Consider the following 19,868-nt stretch of genomic DNA (forward strand, 5'->3'; position numbering starts at 1 on the left):
CACGGATATGCTCTAAAAGTGTGAAAGACGTCATTTCACCACGTCTTTAAAAGTACAGTGTTCGATACCTAACCCTGCTCATGTTAGCCAAGACGATATACTGGGGGAGATGTTTCCATTACTGTACACAGAAGGTGTTTCCACTAGTCTGGGCTGCTTTCATCAGCCAATGCACGCACACGCACGCACACGCACGCACATGCACGCGCACACGCACGCGCACGCACACGCACACACACACACACACACACACACACACACACACACACACACACACACACACACACACAACACCCACGTGTTACTAAGGGAACAATAGAGAGAAGCAGTGACATCTCGTCTCTCTCCATTTCATCACCTACAATAATTCTTCTTACCCGTGAACACAATAAAGTTGGCATTTAAAGATGGCTTGTTTGTCTGGATCCTTGCAGGAAAACAATCCATGATGCCAGAATTGCCGTCATTATTTACTGTGTCCAACGTTTTGATAACAATCTGATTGCTATCATCACCAATGAATTGGACCTAATGATGCAGCTCCAAACTATCCTCCCCCTCTCTCTCTCTCTCTCTCTCTCTCTCTCTCTCTCTCTCTCTCTCTCTCTCTCTCTCTCTCTCTCTCTCTCTCTCTCTCTCTCTCTCTCTCTCTCTCTCTCTCTCTCTCTCTCTCTCTCTCTCTCTCTCTCTCTCTCTCTCTCTCTCTCTCTCTCTCCCCCCTCTGCATCCTTCTCTTCGTTCTCCCTCTCTATCCATCTAAGTGGATATTAAAAAGTATCCCTCCTTCTCCTCCCTTACTCATCCCCTCTCTCTCGCTTTCTCTTCCTACTGTATATCCTCTCGTCTCTCTCTCTCTCTCCATCTTCCTGACCTCCCATCCCTCCATTCCCCTTCATCTCCTGGTGCTGGGCAATTAACCGAAAATACGTAAGGAATAAGGTTAGGTTTAGGCATAGTTTTACTGAGGTTACGGTTAGGAACACCTGGTGGCGACCGTTCCCGAGGTCGTCGGATTTGAACCGGGGCGCGCGTGTTTTGGGGCGAGCATTCTTGTATTTGTTTTGACAGGTGAGAACTGCCCAATCAGAGAGTTGTCAGAATTGGCCAAAAATGACTTCCGAATATTCCCTTTAAAACACCACGTGGGTTCGATCCATTCGAACTTATCGATTTTCGAATGCATATTATTTTTGATATACAATATTGTATGCCGTACAACTTAATTCAAACACAGCAAAAGTCTCTGTCTTTCTCTTATATGCGCCTGTTGGTGCTGAGAAACGTGTTCTCTTACGAGATCCAAATGAATGATTCATAGTTCATTCATACTTCTTTCACTCCGTAGCCTCATTTTAACAAAGCTGATTTATACAAGGCCGAACTTGTCTGGAGAACGGAGACGCATCGCTCCATGGATGTGCTCATTGTGCTGTGATGGAAGTTGGAACCAATATTTTCCTCGACATGAAACGGGAAATTATAATCAAAACAATCTATGTGTTGTTTAAATCAAATGAAGGTATGGGCTACAAGACGGAGACATGTGACATGGAGAGGGTTTTACCGTAAGGGACACAGGAAGAATATGAATGCTATAATAAAGATAAAGATTAAAGCAAAAAAAAAAGAATCAAGCTAAACAATCGTTTTGGCTAGAATCATTGCAAAGGTATGGTAGTTCCTGAATTCCTTTACAATTAAATTATGTACACAGACTTGTACCTTTGCCTTTTTTTGTGTTTTCCGATTATTTTTTACTTTATGAACATAATCAAATGTTTCATGGTCATCATGATTTGCTTCATGAGAGACTTTGTCTCTGGTTGGCTTTATTCCAGGACAAAAGTTTGAAATAATTGTGATATTGATTTGAAACACAACACTGACCATAATAGGCAGAGATAATAAATAGATAAAAAGTAGGATGGGAAGAGAGAATGATAAGAGGACTGAGAGATGCTGACGGAGATAACATTCAGAGGCTGAGAGAGAGAGAGAGAGAGAGACAGACAGACAGAGAGACACGCAGAGACACACGGAGAGAGAGAGAGAGAGAGAGAGAGAGAGAGAGAGAGAGAGAGAGAGAGAGAGAGAATGTTTGTAATCTGACAGTGAATCGTTAAACTCTTTGGATTTTACTCTCTGTCTAGACTAAACGGGGCGGCAGTGGCTCAGGACTCAGGAGGTAGAGCGGCCGCTTGGGAACCGGAAGGTTCCCAGTTCGATCCCGGGCTCCCCCAGAGTTAATGTCAAAGTGTCCTTGAGCAAGACACTGACTGAACCCCTAAGTGCTCCCAATGAGCAGGTTGGTGTCTTGCTTGGTTCCCTATGCCATCGGTGTGTGAATGGGTGAATGTAATGTACAATCATTGTAAAAGCACCTTGGCTCTATATAAATGCACCGTTTACTATATAGACTGACAAAGGCACGCACACACGCACGCACGCACGCACGCATACAGACAACATATCTCCACAGGGATGAAATAGATAGATACAGAGTGTTCTGTCTTCTCTCCCAAGCTTGACAAATAAAATATAATCTTCCACAACAAAAGCTCCTTTAACAAAACTAAGTTTTTCACAACTCAGGGGTCTTCAACAGGGGGTCCGGGACCCCTAAGGGGTCCTCAGAGTTACTACAGGGGGTCCGCCAAATCTGTGTGTGATTTTTTTACATTAACCACTTCACCCAAACATCCCTATTCTGAGGAGAACTTTAGCCAAAAATAGCAGATCTACAAGCACACAACGCCTCACGCTGCGAGGCGTTGTGCACTTGTAGATCTGCTATTTTTGCAAAGTAGTTTGGTATAGGGGGAAAAAAGAGCAGACGAAGTACAGAGTGAAAGGTCAGGTTTACTAAGTATTGTTTAAGTGCATGGTTAAATGTCTGGAAATACACATTAACATGAATCCAACATGATAGTGCTGTGAAACAAGTCTATGAAGCTGCCTATGAAATCTATGAAAAAAGAAAATATTTTTATACAATATATAATGGGGTCCCTGCTTTATCTCGCTCTCAGCTAGGGGGTCCTTGGCCTGAAAACGTTGAAGACCCCTGATCTAACTCAAGAAAATTGCCACAAATAGAAGACAACTTACTATCAAATACCTCTCTTATATCATCATATTTAGAGCAATAAAACAAAAAGTTAACCTCATTTTCAATTTCACCAAGTTCACAAAACTAACAGTATCTCTCTGAATAAAGGTGGCTATTTATCTTATCTCATACAGTACACTCACAGAAAATAGATATATCACATACACACACCCGAGACTCACCTGGTCATAATTCACACACACACACACACACACACACACACACACACACACACACACACACACACACACACACCACACACACACACACACACACACACACACACACACACACCATGTGATCGGGCAGCTCTGTTCTGCCAGGCATGGGATGCCAACTGCTGTGTTTCCTTGGTAACAGCTAGGTCAACGCCCTATTTTCCTGCAGATTTGTCCAATCTGACCTGAACGCTTATTAGTCTCTCTCTCTCTCTCTCTCTCTCTCTCTCTCTCTCTCTCTCTCTCTCTCTCTCTCTCTCTCTCTCTCTCTCTCTCTCTCTCTCTCTCTCTCTCTCTCTCTCTCTCTCTCTCTCTCTCTCTCTCTCTCTCTCTCTCTCTCTCTCTCTCTCTCTCTCTCTCTCTCTCTCTCTCTCTCTCTCATATCATCATCTTCAACACTTTGTCTCTTCAAATCCACCACCACGGATCTGAAATCCCATTCAGATCCGTGGTGCATCCAGCTCGGATTAGCATAAAAAGAAAGAACCACAATAGGCTCTATATGCACAACAGCCATATTGGAAAGAAATTGGAAAAACAAACGGACCCGTAAGGGTCCATTTGGTTCCATTTGTACACTCTCAGAGTTATGGTGGTCCTTGAAAATAAGACAACCACTATGCCGCAGCCACACTAAATAGAACTGAGCCTTAATTAGTATTATGGTAACACCTGTGGAGGAAGTAAGGAAGGGGCCGAATTCATTCCCAATATGGCTGCTGTGCATATAGAGCCTATTGCCTTTGTTCCCATCTTTATCACTGCACACTAGTGACTCCTACGGGCTGGGGGGGGGGGTATTGAAAGGGGGGGGGGGGGGGTAGAGCACGTCCTCCCAGTGGGGGCTCCTCACTGGCAGCTGGAAAGACGAAATTGGGAGTAAAGAAAAAAGAAAAGCTACTCTAGAAGTAAAAAAAAAAAAAAAAAAAAAAAATCTCTTTCCCTCTTCATCTCTCTCCTTCATCTCACTGTCTACTGCGTCTCTGTCTCTGTCTCTGTCTCTGTCTCTGTCTCTCTCTCTCTCTCTCTCTCTCTCTCTCTCTCTCTCTCTCTCTCTCTCTCTCTCTCTCTCTCTCTCTCTCTCTCTCTCTCTCTCTCTCTCCTCTCTCTCTCTCTCTCTCTCTCTCTCTCCTATTAAAAATCTGCTTAATTGACATGACAGATGAGAAACCTGCATTGTCAAAGCAGTATAGAAGATATAATACACATTAGCAAAAATGTCCAATGAATATGCAATAGTATGCAAATATCAACAGCAAGTACAATTATGATAAAAAAAAGTCATTAAATGACAATAACATTCAATTCAACTTGTAGCCATATACTTACACTCTCACTCTCTCTCTCTCTCTCTCTTCTTCTCTCTCTCTCTCTCTCTCTCTCTCTCTCTCTCTCTCTCCCCCCCCCCCCAGGCAGCACGTGTCTAGACCTATCATTATCTCTCCTCCACTCGTTTACTCTTGCATTCCCCTGCTCCTCTCTTCCCTTCCCTTCTCTTCTCATCCTCTACCCTCCTCCCCTATCCATTCTTCTCCTCTCCTATCCCCTCTCCCCTCGTCTCTCCTAAATAAGATAAATAAGAAAACAGAAAAAAGCCTTTATTGCAGCTCCCCGGAGGGATGCTCAGGAGTTACAGGCAGCAGCAACAGCAGTGAGAGGAACACAGGAGAGATATAAGAGTAAAAGAAACCTTGAAGTCATGGGTCTGATGTAATTCACACAGCAAAATGTCTGAGGACGTATAGTATAGAATAGTACGTATGGGATGTTCAATCAGCTATAAATCAGGTCTTAATCCATTAAAACTGGGAAAGCATCTGTATCATGTTTTTTTTCCAGCTGTATACGTATATAGCAACATACGTTTTTCAAAAATCTCTTAGGATTTAGAACAGCGGTTCTGAAAAATAGCAGATATACAAGCTCACAGCGTGTCAGCGAGCTTGAACATCTGTTATTTTTGATCATTTTGAAGAATCTTGAAAGTGTGTGTGTGTGTGGGGGGGGGGGGGCTTCTGGGGATTCTACAAATTAATGTCTTCTAAATCCTAACAGTTTAAAAACAAAAAAACAAACGTATGTTGCTATATAATACACTGGCCAGGAAAGGGGTGCCCGTAAGAGCGAGGGCTCCCAATAGTGAGGCAAGAGGATGTGAAGGGGGCAAGGGGTGGTGCATGCCTCCTATTTTGCGAACCCCCAAAATGTATTTGTCTGCGGACCCCCCATCTCAAATATTTTGTTCCAGGGGCCCCAAGAAGCAAATATTTTAGTTAAAAATGTAAATATATATTCAAAGATTTGCAAAAAAAATCAAGATTTTGTAAAAAATGCAGTTCTAGCGTGGTACTCGTGCCGCGCTATGAGCTTGTATATCTGCTATTTTTGAATAGCCAAATAAATCCTAAAACGACACAAGATGCGTTCCCGGATTGAATTGGGTTAATGGGTAAATCTCACAGCCTGTGCCGCCAATATGCCATCATGTCATGATCATGCTGAGCTACCTGGAGAAATGGTGAGAATCAGAGGTGGAGGCTGCTAGCAATTTATGAACAGGTCTGACTGATCTGCTGCCCTAAGCATTTTCCAACTACTAGAGGGTGACAGAAACTGCAAAACCCATTTTATAAAAAATACACGAAAAGTAAAACTATTGGGCTATGAGAGCCCCTTAACCCTTTAAGACCGGAAGCCGATTTTAAAAATGTTGTAAAAAAAAAAACATTTTCTGATTTCTGATTTTCTGACATTTTTCTTTGTTAGTGGTTCTCAATCTGTTTCATGTCAAGGCCGCCACAATTATATTTATTTGTCCGCGAACCCCCATCTCAAAATGTTCTGCTCCAGGGACCCCCAGAAGCAAAGATTTGAGTAACAAATGTTCGCTTTAAAAAGATATATATTCAAAGATTTGCACACATTTTCACGATTTTTCAAAAATAGCAGATCTACAAGCTCATAGCGCGGCACTCGGTGCCGCGCTATGAGCTTGTATATCTGTTGTATATCTGCTATTTTTGAATAGCTAAAGAAATCTAAAAATGACACAGATGCGTTCCCCGGTCTTAAAGGGCTAAGGACAAACTGTGCATAAAGGCAAGGCTATTAGCCAAACTAAATGTGTGTGACTTGTGTGCTGAGAAATTGCAGCAAGAGGGGAAAAAAAGAAAAGGGAGGATGAGGAAGAAGTTGAAATGATGTGTCTCTATAATCCACACAGCAGTGCACAGTGCCTGAGTACTAGAGGTGTAACGATACATTTTAACAGCGATACGATATAGCCCACGTATCACGATACATGGGTGACGGTACGATACATGGACGATATTCATCACGCATGGTGTTACGATAGGATTAAATTATTTAAAAATCGATACAGTAATTATTCAGCCAAAAAATGTAATCTGTGTAAGACGTGAGGATAGCACAGGATTCTTCTTAACACATTGGGTGCCAAAACCGTATATATACGTTTTTTGCAATACTTACATGGAGTGCCAAAACCGTATAAATACGGTTTTTGAAAAAAAAAAAATCAAAAAAATTTCTTTTCAATTTTTATTTTATTTTTACCTTCTAAGCACCAGGAGATATCATTTTCCGAAGATTTTGACTCCAATCCACTTTCTGGTTAACTTATGACTTCAAAAGCCTGTATCTCGGCTCCTAAAAAAATTGTTAAAAACCCTGGCACTCAGTGTACTCTGTTCTAAAAAAAAACTGGCACCCAATGTGTTAAAGGGAACATTTTATTATTATAGATTTAAATGAGTAAACGCAGCGATTCTCTGGCAAATGGCCATTGTTTTTGAACACATTATGGACAAATTCCACGTTGACATTAACACAGAGATTACACACATGTATCGATAGACCGAGTGCAGCGATATGGAATGGACAAGTATTTAAACCCCTCTTTATTGTCTTAACGTTGCTAAATACAACGCACAAGTATTGATACAGTGGATTATTTGCATTGCGAAGCGATTTTCGATCGATACAAGCCACACAATATGTTGCTGTTTACATGACGATGTTGTTGTATCGTTGAAATTCAAAATCGATACATGGATACAACTACTGTATCGTTACACCCCTACTGAGTACGTAGGCATTAGCATGTTTTATTCTGCATCACCCAGGATTAGAACTCACAGCCTTCTACCCACCAAGGGCTAAACGTCTTGAGCTTGTTGAGCTACCTGCAATGTGAGAAACCACAGATGGCTTCACTATATGACTGAGGCAATCACCAGGCATTTTTCAAACTAGTGTCAGACATTCAATTCAAAACAATATTCTGAGAATGTGTGTACTTCATCTCTACTTATTCCATTGATCACTCTGTGAGCGAGAAAACTGATAACATGAGGATACCATTCTAAATCAGCTTGGCTGAAAAAGAGAGAGGAGTACTAAGCTCACAGACAGATACAATGAATTGTAAACAAAACAGAAAGATACACAGGAGAAGAGAGGAGAGGAGAGGAGAGGAGAGTGCTGTAGCTTTGGCACTTGTGAACAGTACATGCATGTGCACGTGCGTGCACACATGTGTGCGTGTCAGGTACATTCTTTGGAGAGCCTAACTGCTCATTATCATGCAGACTGTTGGCTAGTGTAGGCTACTGCTCTGTTGCCCACGGACACACACACACACACACACACACACACACACACACACACACACACGGTGTGCATGGCACCCAGTTGAATACCTGTGCACATCAACATACAGTCACACACACGGATGCACTCACAGCTTCTGGCTAACAGAATTTGGATAGCAGAGAGAGAGAGAGAGAGAGAGAGAGAGAGAGAGAGAGAGAGAGAGAGAGAGAGAGAGAGAGAGAGAGAGAGAGAGAGAGAGAGAGAGAGAGAGAGAGAGAGAGACAGGGGCAGAGAGAGAGAGAGAGAGGGGCAGAGAGAGAGAGAGAGAGAGACAGGGGCAGACAGAGAGAGACAGGGGCAGAGAGAGGGGCAGAGACAGATAGACTTTTGATGGAAAACATTTAAAACCTCACTGTATTTTTCTCACCTACAGTACAGCATACACTTCCTTAAATTCTCTCTCTCTTTCTCTCTCTCTCTCCCTCCCATGAACATCTGCAAATGAGACGTGCTGAGAATTGTCATGGCAACGAGCCGAGGTACCACACTCAGCTGTCCGCGTGGACTTTCCCTCAGCGGGGTGTCATATTATGGGACGTTGGGTGGATCTCTGACCATGGTTTGGCAGAGCAGTGGCGTCTAATCAGTGGCCATTGAGCCACTCCAATCACACGCTAATTAAAAGACCTGCAAACATCTCCTTGCTTATGTCTTGGAGGGGTCTGTGTGTGAGCGCGCGTGTGTGTGTGTGTGTGTGTGTGTGTGTGTGTGTGTGTGTGTGTGTGTGCAACAGTTAATCAAACAAATCAATTTAATCTATTATATTGAAAAAGTATCCATTTTAATAAGATTTTCAAGATTTTTCAATTTGATGTTGATATTCTATTGCACATAATGTGAGTTTGTGTGAGCTTGTAGGTCAGCTATTTTTGCGTGACACCATTGTACAATATAGTCAACTGTCGAAAATGTACATACATTTTTGTATATATGATTACATTTAGTTTGACTCGGTTCCACAGATAAATATTGTGAAAATAGCCAAATCGAATCTATACATATTGTGAAACTAGCCAAATCTACTCGCAGCTTGTAGATCAGCTATGTTCACGATGTTTGCCTCTTTCTTACGTAATATTTGACAATTTGGCCAATTTGGTATAAAAAAAGGTCTTAAGAAATGTGTCCTGCATACACTCATACTGTATGTTGGTTTGTTTACTGTTGAGTCAGAGAACAATGTTGCACATTAAGCAAATCATCTGGGGACCCCCCAAAATAACTGGTACCCCCAGTTTGGGAGCGACTGGCTGCAGATAACCAATATTTGCAGCCCTATGCTGTGCAACGTGAGACTGACGTTTATCTTTTTCATTTGAACGAAATGTTCCAGGCTGAATGATGTACTCTACCGCACAGAACTGACCCCAGGCCAGCACATTAACCTGCATGTCAGGGGAATGCTTCCATTTTGCTCAAAAGGGAACAAATTCTAAGCATTAGTATTAGTATTAGCATCACCCTCTATCATGCTCAAAAGACTGTACTATATTCAGAGAGGCTGAATGCAGAGAAGGTTGTGTTCCCTTCTAGTGCATAACACACACAGTCACACACACACACACACACGCACACACACACACACACACACACGCGCGCGCGCGCACACACGCGTGCACAAAAACATGTGCAAAGATAGGCACAGTCACTTCACAGTGAAATCACAGGCAAGCATGCAGTATATCAATGCAGGAATCTAAAGGCTCTCAATTTATTCACACACATACTGTAGTTGACAATGCCAATTGAATTTTAATCCTGAATAGTAACAGTTTTGGACAAAATGAGGTTTACATCCGACAGAGACGATAAGTAGAGTGCAAAGAGAACAATGTAGTGCCTCAAAGAAACTATAGGATACCAGCCAGGTAAACATCAACATCTGTCTTAACAACATGCTATCTAAATAACATTCTTAAGATTATGTGCTCAAGAAGCACATCTAAACGGCAAAAAAACTAATGCATGCATTTATTGCTGTCCAGCACACACACCCCTCCCCCCCCCCCACACACACACACACACACACACACACACACACACACACACACACACACACACACACACACACACACACACACACACACACACACACACACACACACACACACACACACACACACACACACACACACACACTTGCCTCAAATACACAGTAGGCCTACTATGTCTATCTACATGATTCCAGAGGGAAGCACACACATCCCCAAAAAACGTAATCAGGTGCTGAACAACAATATGTACATTGGAGAAAAGGAAGGGAAGTCTGCACACTTAAGCTCCCAGTAGAAAAAAAATGTGAAGTTAAACAACGTTTCGACCGCTAAGGGTCATCAGGTCTGAATGGAGACCTGATGAAGACCCTTGGCATTCGAAATGTTAGGCCATTGGTTCTCAAAGTGGGGTCCGGGGAGCCCCAGCGGTCCTTGGGGGGGTTCCAGGGGGTCCCGCAGCTAAATACAGCAAATAGTTGTATTGTTGGGTGTTTTACCTAAAGAAGATACGTGGAAATCGAGCATCTAACCAGATTGACAAACAATGTGATGTGTACAGCATTTCACCAAAACACAAGGCGCAAGACAGGTGCCGGCGAAAGCTTTCCATCCCACGATTTAACAACAACCTCACCGGCACAGAATCTTACAGAAATTAGCATTGTGCATGAAATGTGCAGAGCAAGCTCAGTCAGGGTACTCCTGCTGGAAGCCGACAGCTCCACGTTCCTCCATTCTCAACCAATCATCACACACACACTTAAGCCTGTCACAATTATTACATAATCATATAATCGCAATTATTTGGGATAATCGCAATTATTTTGCATAATTGTAATTTTTGGGAAAGTATACAATTATTAAATGTCAGTAATTTATTTGTATATTTAGGTTATTTGTCATATCTGCCCTGTGTAAATTTTGTATGTTTGTGTGAGCTTATTACATATTTTTTTGTATGATATGCAGAGAATGTGCTTCTCTATTATTTGATTAATCTAAAAAGTAATCGATGAAATAATCACTAAATTCTGCCCTTATGTGTTATTTTTTTTTTACAACGAAGCCAAACAGAAATTACATTTGTATTCATGTGTTCCAAAGTTCAATGACAAAAAAACGTTTATCGCAGTCATTTGTATGGCAATTAATCGTCAACTTGAATATTGTAACGGTGAGAGCCCTAGGTCTGACCTCTTCCTTGCTGCTCAGGTTGGCTCATTACCTGCCTGCTTGTTCTCATGCTGCCATGGCTGGATGCTATTCTTTAAAGGAGCGCTGCTCACCCTCCACCACCTCAGCTACCATCTGTTGTTTTCTCCAACAGGCCGCACGCTGCTGGCAACGGGGAGATTAGGTTTTTGCCCCTGTCTGATTGTCTGTACAGGTTATCCCTGTACAGACAATCAAACCTCGCAAACCGCTGTACCAACCAATCAACATCTAAACAATTATCTGTTTAAAATATATATATATATATATATATATATATATATATATATATATATATATATATATATATATATATGTATATATTACATATTTAATTTAAAATAATATAACCCATTAATACCTGGAAATGTGTCATTTTTAGATTTGAGCTAAAAAGCATTATTTTACACTTTAGGCTATTCAAAAATAGCAGATCTACAAGCTCGTAGCGCGGCACCGAGTGCCGCGCTACGAGCTTGTATATCTGCTATTTTTGAAAAATCATGAAAATGTGTCCAAATCTTTGAACATAATATATTTTTAAAGCAAACATTTTTAACCTCAAATCTTTGCTTCTGGGGGTCCCTGGAACAAATTATTTGGAGGTCCTTGACATGAAAAAGATTGAGCACCACTGATATAGAAACATACGTTTTTCAGAAAACTGTTGAGATTTAGGAGACATGTAGAATCGGCTTCAGGTCTCAATGGGATAATGAAGGGCAGGGCAGACAGATCAGGCTGAAACCCTGTCCAAATAATGTCATAGATGCATCATAGACGTCACAGAGTGGACACCTGGACTGATCTGCTTTTATATGCTATATGGATTTGAAAGATTTAATATAAGTTCTGTGAACGTGTTACTAGTGTATGAGCTATATGGATCTGAAATTCCTCCTGTCTGGTAGAGGAGTTAAATACGCTTTTTGTGAAATCACAGTGTTACTGTATGCGCACAGAGAGCACCCATAACCGCAGATCCATTCATCAGCAAACCAAATAAATGTATTGCTCGTTTTATATTCAATACATGAGATGCCCTGAGTGAACATACGTATTCATTTATCTTTTGTTTTATCTTTAAGTTGCCCCGAAGATAATGGAACGTTTCCTTTTAATAGATTTAAAGCGCTTTCACAGTGAATGCAGGAAATCACGGGGGAAACTCTGAGGCATTTACTTACATGCACACAAAAAAAAGATGGAGGAGGAAACGGTAGAAGGAACAAAATCCACTTCAACATTTTGGTCTATTTTGTGCATATTTGTGCATGTACTCAAGTATTGTACTTAAGTACAATTTTGAGGTATACTGGAGTATTTCCAATTTTCAGTACTTTTACTTCTACTCCACTACGTCTCAGAGGCAAATATTGTACTTTTACCCCACTACAATTATTTGAAAAGTTTAGTTACTAGTGACTTTGCAGATATAAATTATTACATTATAAAACATACATTTACCACTTTAGCCCTATTTTAAACCTAGGCTATTTGAAAATAGACAATCTACAAGCTTGTAGATCCGCTATTTTCAAACATTTTAGTACTTTTACTTTTGGTACTTTAAGCACATTTTTATACCAATACCTTTGTACTTTTACTCAAGTAAATTTAGAATTCCGGACTTTCACTTGTAACAGAGTACTTCTACATTGCAGTATTGATACTTTTACTTAAGTAAAACATTTGAGTACCTTTCCACCACTGCCATTCAGTAAAAGCCTCCGCTGTCAACTCATCCATCAATTGGCCCTTGTAAAGCCTCAAAGGCATACAAGACATTCACTGATAAAAGTACACCCCACTGTCTGTGTCATATGTGGTGACATATTGTACAGTGATACACAGTACACCCCACTGTCTGTGTCATATATGCAGTGACAAACAGTTTGATGTAATTGCATTTTGGACCATAGAGTGTTAGCTTCACAGCAGCAGGGGTCTTTTCACAGCTCCTATTGCTGTCAACAACTGTTCCAAAGTCTATTTCTACGACACGTTTCTCTTTTGGCTGATCCAGCAGTACCATTGATGGTGTCCATAAGTACAACAAGCCTGTATGTCTTAGTATACCGCCACTTAAGTATAGCCTGTCCATATTCACCCTTTAGGGAGAGCATCTCTCTGTATAAGAGGTGTCCAAGATAACACCTCAGGAGTCTTCTGCCCGGGAACGGCTGCCAGCCCAGGCCAGGAGGCCTGATACTATGATCTGTAATGCTGCTGTTACTCTGCTCCCTGACACTTCACCCTGACTGGATATGAATATTTTTCATAATAGCATACAAGATATTCATATTTTCCATAATAGCATACAAGACATACGCTGATAAAGTACACTCCCACTGTCTGTGTCATATATGTGGTGACATAACAGTGATACAGTACACCCCAATGTCTGTGTCATATATGTGGTGACATAACAGTGATACACAGTACACCCCACGGTCTGTGTCATATATGTGGTGACATAACAGTGATACACAGTACACCCCACTGTCTGTGTCATGGTACACTAATCTGTCTCCCACAGGGTTGGATTTGCTGGGGAGATGAGGTAGTCTCGCGTAGCCACTAGCCAGACAACTATTCCACAATCTCCGAATGCTACATAGAGTCTGTAACTACACTTCCTGAAAGCCGAGACAGGATGCTGTCATCTGTTCGTCATTTCCGTCCACGAAAACAAAAATCTGGCTGGCAAGACTAGAGATCAGGGGGATCCATGCATCTGCTTGAAATCCCCCATTTGGTCATTCATATTTGTATGGCCGTTTTTTTTCTATATCCCTGCTTCTGATCAAACTGATTTAAATATATGGATTTCCATTCAGGAAATGTATACTGTCTGAAATGCTTGATATTCATATTTAATAATATCACAATTTAATTGCAAAAGGTATGTTAACCACTATTGCAGATCTACAAGCTCACAACATGTTCCTTTCTTCTTCTTTTTTTTACAAATGGAACTGTGCGTCCCAGATGTCTCTGGGCAGATAACTGTTCATGGTAATATGGCCGTGGTAAATGAGGCAATAAAGACACTGACCTTCCCTGGAAGGATGACATAGTTGTCCTTGTAGCATCGTTGCACCAGAGCTACTGGACGTGTTTGTTCTTAAGGTTCAAAATACTTCAACTTCAAACTTCATTGTCACATATTATCACAAGGGGTGTAAACGGGTGGGTTAAATTATTTGTCTGTACAAGCTCCTAATCTGTCTATAAATTCACAGAATGCGTGCCGTGTGTGTATGCACCGTCCAACCAAACAACTTCAAACTTGTGGGTGTGCATGCAGCGCCCAGTGGGAATTCAATCGGACCAACGATTTTCGAGAATTAACCCATTAAAACCGGGAAAGCATCTGTGTCATTTTATATGTGAGCTCTCTATATACACACACACACACACACACACACACACACACACACACACACACACACACACACACACACACACACACACACACACACACACACACACACACACACACACACACACACACACACACACATCAACTTAGTTTTTTCAGAAAACTCTTAGGATTTAGAACTACTGATTTAGTCTGTCTTTACATCATTGGTGGCTTGCTACTGTCCCACCATACATATTGTTTAATTAATATAGCATTCCTCAGGCTCTCTGATGAATGCAGTGCAAGCTAAATTGGACTTCTGGTGTGTGTGCAACTACTCCTTGAGGCCACTGTTGGACATATTAGAAATAAATCAATAAGTGTGTTTGCTTAGACAGTCTGGTTAGAATGTTAAATAAGGCTGTACTGAACTCAAGACCATTGAACCTGTCTAGCACCATTTGATATAGATAATAGGGCTGCAACTAACGATTATTATTATGATCTATACTAATCGGGCGATTATCGGAACGATGAATCAAATAATCGGATTATGGCTCTTATTTATTTAATATATTTTTGGTTGTTATAGCATGTTGTTTGCATGTTCTAACTAACAATAAAGACAATAAAGATGAATAATTAATTCAAAAGTAGCCTACATCAGTACTCATACATAAACTAAAATACATAAATACAAATCAAAATAAATAAAAGCCACCTATGGTACCCTTTCTTCTCTTCTGACTAGATAATTTGATTTAAAACAAACCAAAAACGGTTTTATGTTAATTTAAGGCACTCTGCTGGCCCCTCAACCATAATAAAATACTTTGTAAACTGCAACCTCTAGCGGCTTATTGCTTTATTTAAGTGGACAAACACCTGCGATTGGTTACCAAAAACACGCGCGATTCGTTACCGATGAAAATCAAAAACAACATTAATTTGCAAAAAGTTTGCAATTTGCAGCCTTAATAGATAATGAACACTAGAACAACTGACACATTTTTGTGACGGGAGCATTGGGGGACACAATGCTCTACCTCTGCATAACAACCACTTGAACTTTAGCAACCATATTCTGGAGTTCACAAGCTAGTGTACTCACTGTAGTTGTAGTCTACTAACTGTAGTTATAGTATAATTTAGTGTCCCACATTTGATATAATTAGCCCTGTGTATACACCAACTAGCAGTTTACTTAGTTGTGCTGTAGTATTGTAGTTAGATAGCCGCACCTGAATTTACAGGATGTGCCAGGGCGGGAAAGCCGAGGGTAATGGGGCTGGTTGAGGAAACTCTCAGAAAGAATAATGCAAAATATTACTAGAGAGGCTTTTGTGGAAAGAGCAGGTCCTAGGCGTTATTCATGCCAAATGTGGTGCTGCTTGCTGCTGAAAAGTTTGTCTACCTAGGTAGCACCCTGTCTCGCGTGGGCAACATCGATGAGGAGGTCACGCACAGGGTAGCCCATGGAAGCACCGCCTTCAGCAGACTCCGCACCTCTGTCTGGGAAACGTAGAGGGCTCAGTCTACAGACCAAACTGAAAGTCTACCGTGCCGTTGTCCTCCCCTCCCTGCTGTATGCCTATGTGAGACATGGACTGTGTATAGCATGCGGCATGCAAAGCAGCTCAATGCCTTCCATATGAGATGCCTCAGGAGGCTGCTCGACATCAAATGGCAGGACAAGGTCCCAGACACTGAGGTCCTCCACAGGGCTGAAATGGAGAGCATCTATGCTATGCTCAAGCGCTCCCGGCTGAGATGGGCTGGCCATGTCTGCCGCATGCCAAATGAACGCCTTCCAAAAAGGCTGCTGTACGGCGAACTACACCATGGCAATCGCTCACACGGTGGCCAGTGGAAACGTTATAAGGACACCCTAAAGGCCAGTCTCAAAAGTTGTGGTCTGGATCCAGAGACCTGGGAGGCCGATGCCCAACACAGCTCCAACTGGCGCATCGCAGTCAAGCATGGTGTAGCAGAGTCTGAAAAGCGCAACATCCATGAAGCCGAACTGAAGCGACAGCTCGGCAAGACCAAAGCCAGTTCCTCCCTCTAGCCCAACCAGCCCCCAACCATCACATCACACATCACATTCCTTGCAAGGATCGGCCTCATTAGCCATCTTCGCGCCCACAAGACATTGTGAAGTCACTTGGTCATCTTCGCAAGCGAAGGACGAACATGGTGCTTGTAACAATTCTCCTGAAATATGACTTAATTTGCTGGACTATATAGCCTACTGTACATTACACTTTGTAATTTTGCAATGCACAGGCAAACAAGTAAATATAAAATACACATCAACTGAAGTTTATCTAATTTAAGCACTTAAGCCCTAATTGATTTTGACATGCCCAAAATAGGGATGCCAGCAGTGGTTCTCAAGGTGGGGTTCAGGGACCCCCAGGGGTCTTTGGAGGGGGTTCCTGGGGGTCCCCAGCCAAATGATTGATAGTTATGAACCAAATGGACCCTTATGTGTCTGTAACTCTGAGAGAGTATACAAATGGTTAAAAGGTATTAAATGGTCGTAAAAATTCTTCTCTTATGAGGGTCCCTGGGATATCTTTTCAAATGGGGGTCCGCGGGCTAATATGTGTCAATTTGGGGGTCCATGACATGAAAACAGTGGGCTACACAATAGCCGATACTGATATATATATATTTTTAAATGCAAATGATGGCCCATATTATATTGGTCAGACTCTACTATATACTAGATTGTTGTACAAAATACTACCTTGTTGTAAGCGGTGAACCAGGCCAACAGAGTTTTTTGAGGTTGGCTGCCTACAGAATACATATTATCTGTCTCATTATATTATTTCTGGCTGTCAGCAGCATACAGCACAGCGGGAAAGCGTTCTTTCAGGAGCACAATTTTATTTCACATCTTGGCGTCGTAGGAGACTGTCATCCGTTACAGGTGAAGTGGTCAGGTTCCCTGCTGCTCTCGAGTCTGTCACACACACCAACACGTGCACACAGTGCACGTACATACGCCGGCGTGCACACACAGCTCTGGCTGCTACACCCACTTGTCACAGCCAAAGAATGTGGACACAAGAGGGAAGGGGGGAGGGAGAGAGAGGTAGGAGGGGGAGAGAGAGAGAGAGAGAGAGATGAGATGGGGAGGAAGAGAGAAGGGAATAGTGGACATGTGTTAGAGAGAGAGAGAGAGAGAGAGAGAGAGAGAGAGAGAGAGAGAGAGAGAGAGAGAGAGAGAGAGAGAGAGAGAGAGAGAGAGTGAGAGAGAGAGAGAGAGAGAGAGAGAGAGAGAGAGAGAGAGAGAGAGAGAGAGAGAGAGAGAGCCCTCGTGACAATCTGTGATCTGTTCTTGAGGAGAGCTAACCGAACCGTTCAAGCATCTCAGTCACCCCAACATCTGGAGGGTGTGAACCGCTGCTCACTCTCCGCAGAGAGAGAGAGAGAGAGAGAGAGAGAGAGAGAGAGAGGAATGTCAGGCAGCCAGGCGACCCCACAGCGGCCACTTAAACGCACAAAGCAAAGCCCGCCGCGTCACTGACACTGTGTCTGTTATCAGCAGCACTGACATGACCACACAGCTGGTCTACACAGACCAATCAACAGCAGAACTGACCACACAGCTGGTCTACAGACCAATCAGCAGAACAGAACTGACCACACAGCTGGTCTACAGACCCCCGAACAACACACAGCAAATCGTCATGATGAGCGACACACCAGGCATGTCTTTAAAATAAAAAGCCTGTATACACAATTCCGTTCCTCCGAGCCTGTATTGAACTATATAGACCAGTGGTTCTCAATTAGTGGTCCGGGGACCACCAGTGGTCCTTGGGGGGGTACATGGGGGTCCCCAGCTAAATTAGTTAACATCACAACCATTTTAACCACTTAGCGTTGGCTATTCAAAAATAGCAGATCTACAAGCTCATAGCGCGCAGCACCGAGCGCCGCACTATGAACTTGTAGATCTGCTATTTATGAAAAATCGTGAAAATGTGTGCATATCTTTTAATATGTATATATATATATATATATATATATATATATTAAAGCGAACATTTTTAACTCAAATCTTTGCTTTTGGGGGTCCACGCCATGGCACAAAATATTTTCAGATGGGGGTCCGCAAGCCAAATGTAAATCAATTTAAACCACTCCTATAGACCATAAGACAACCGCTCGCACCAGAGCAAACCCCCGCCCCCCCCCCCCCAATATCAGCCTGAACATGCATACATGTGTCATCATAGCAACACGAAGATGACAATTATGTATCCATTGATTCCACACTGTCACGGATCAGCTTGTTTAATTACCTTGTAGCCGCCGAACAGCTGATGTGAGATGGATCTCCTGCAGCTGGTCTGTAGCGACAGAATGAATGCGTTGGTGGCGACGACTTGCAACTTTGTCTCCCTTTTTTTTGGGTCTGACGCGCAAATCCACAGTGGGTTCCCTATGGTTCCCCCGACCCTTCTGTAGGTCGGTCTCGGTCTCTCTCTCTCTCTCTCTCTCTCTCTCTCTCTCTCTCTCTCTCTCTCTCTCTCTCTCTCTCTCTCTCTCTCTCTCTCTCTCTCTCTCTCTCTCTCTCTCTCTCTCTCTCTCTCTCTCTCTCTCTCTCTCTCTCTCCTTTTCTACGGTGTGCACGCAAAACCCAGCAGGCTGGAGGCAGCAGATAGTGCGCGCGTGTTCTCTTGTCTGTTTGTGTGCGTGTGTGTGTGTGTTCGTGGTGGTGACAGCACGCAGTCAGTCCCCGCCCCGTGGTGAGACGCGCGTTCCAATAGGGCGTCGCGGTGACGCCGTCATTAAGCTGGCTGGGGATGCGCTCATATTATTGCCGAGTAATTGAAAAGGACGCGAGAGGCTATAGTACAGCAGATAAGCTCCCATTTCTTTTAGCAAATCGTGCACTTTTTGTAAGAAGCATGCCACTTTCAGCATAGTTAGTACTATATGCCATAATGTTTATTTTCAGATGTGGAGGGGGAAGTCAGATTTGACCTCTGAGGACTGTGAGGTCAAATCCAAATGACCACTAGTCTAACTAAGTTTCAAATACAGTAGAAAAAAAGTTTTAAGTATAATTTCCAACTAAATAGGGGATGCTTGGGATCTTGTTTTTCTCTCTGTCCTGTACACAAGGTGTTACAATAAAGAACAACCTTGAACCTTGATTATTGTCATTTACTATTGACCCCCAAATGAATATGTAATTGTTCGCGTATCCCCATCTGAAAATATTTTGTGCCAGGGACTTATTTTTTAGAAAATAGCAGATCTACAAGCTCACA

At 42.3% G+C, this 19,868-nt stretch overlaps 1 protein-coding gene across 1 annotated transcript in view; it reads right to left on the reverse strand.

The window, feature by feature from the left end:
• Positions 1 to 19,075, reverse strand: part of jupb (junction plakoglobin b) — a 113,358-nt gene extending 94,283 nt beyond the window's left edge. Inside the window, exon 1 of the mRNA XM_084071284.1 lies at positions 18,894 to 19,075. The gene's annotated coding sequence lies outside the window, so the exon portion shown is untranslated. The remainder of the gene's footprint in view (positions 1 to 18,893) is intronic.
• Between the last annotated feature and the right edge of the window lie 793 nt (positions 19,076 to 19,868).

The sequence above is a fragment of the Gymnoscopelus microlampas genome (genome assembly GCF_963454915.1).
Source record: "Gymnoscopelus microlampas genome assembly, chromosome: 11".
Taxonomy (NCBI): domain Eukaryota; kingdom Metazoa; phylum Chordata; class Actinopteri; order Myctophiformes; family Myctophidae; genus Gymnoscopelus; species Gymnoscopelus microlampas.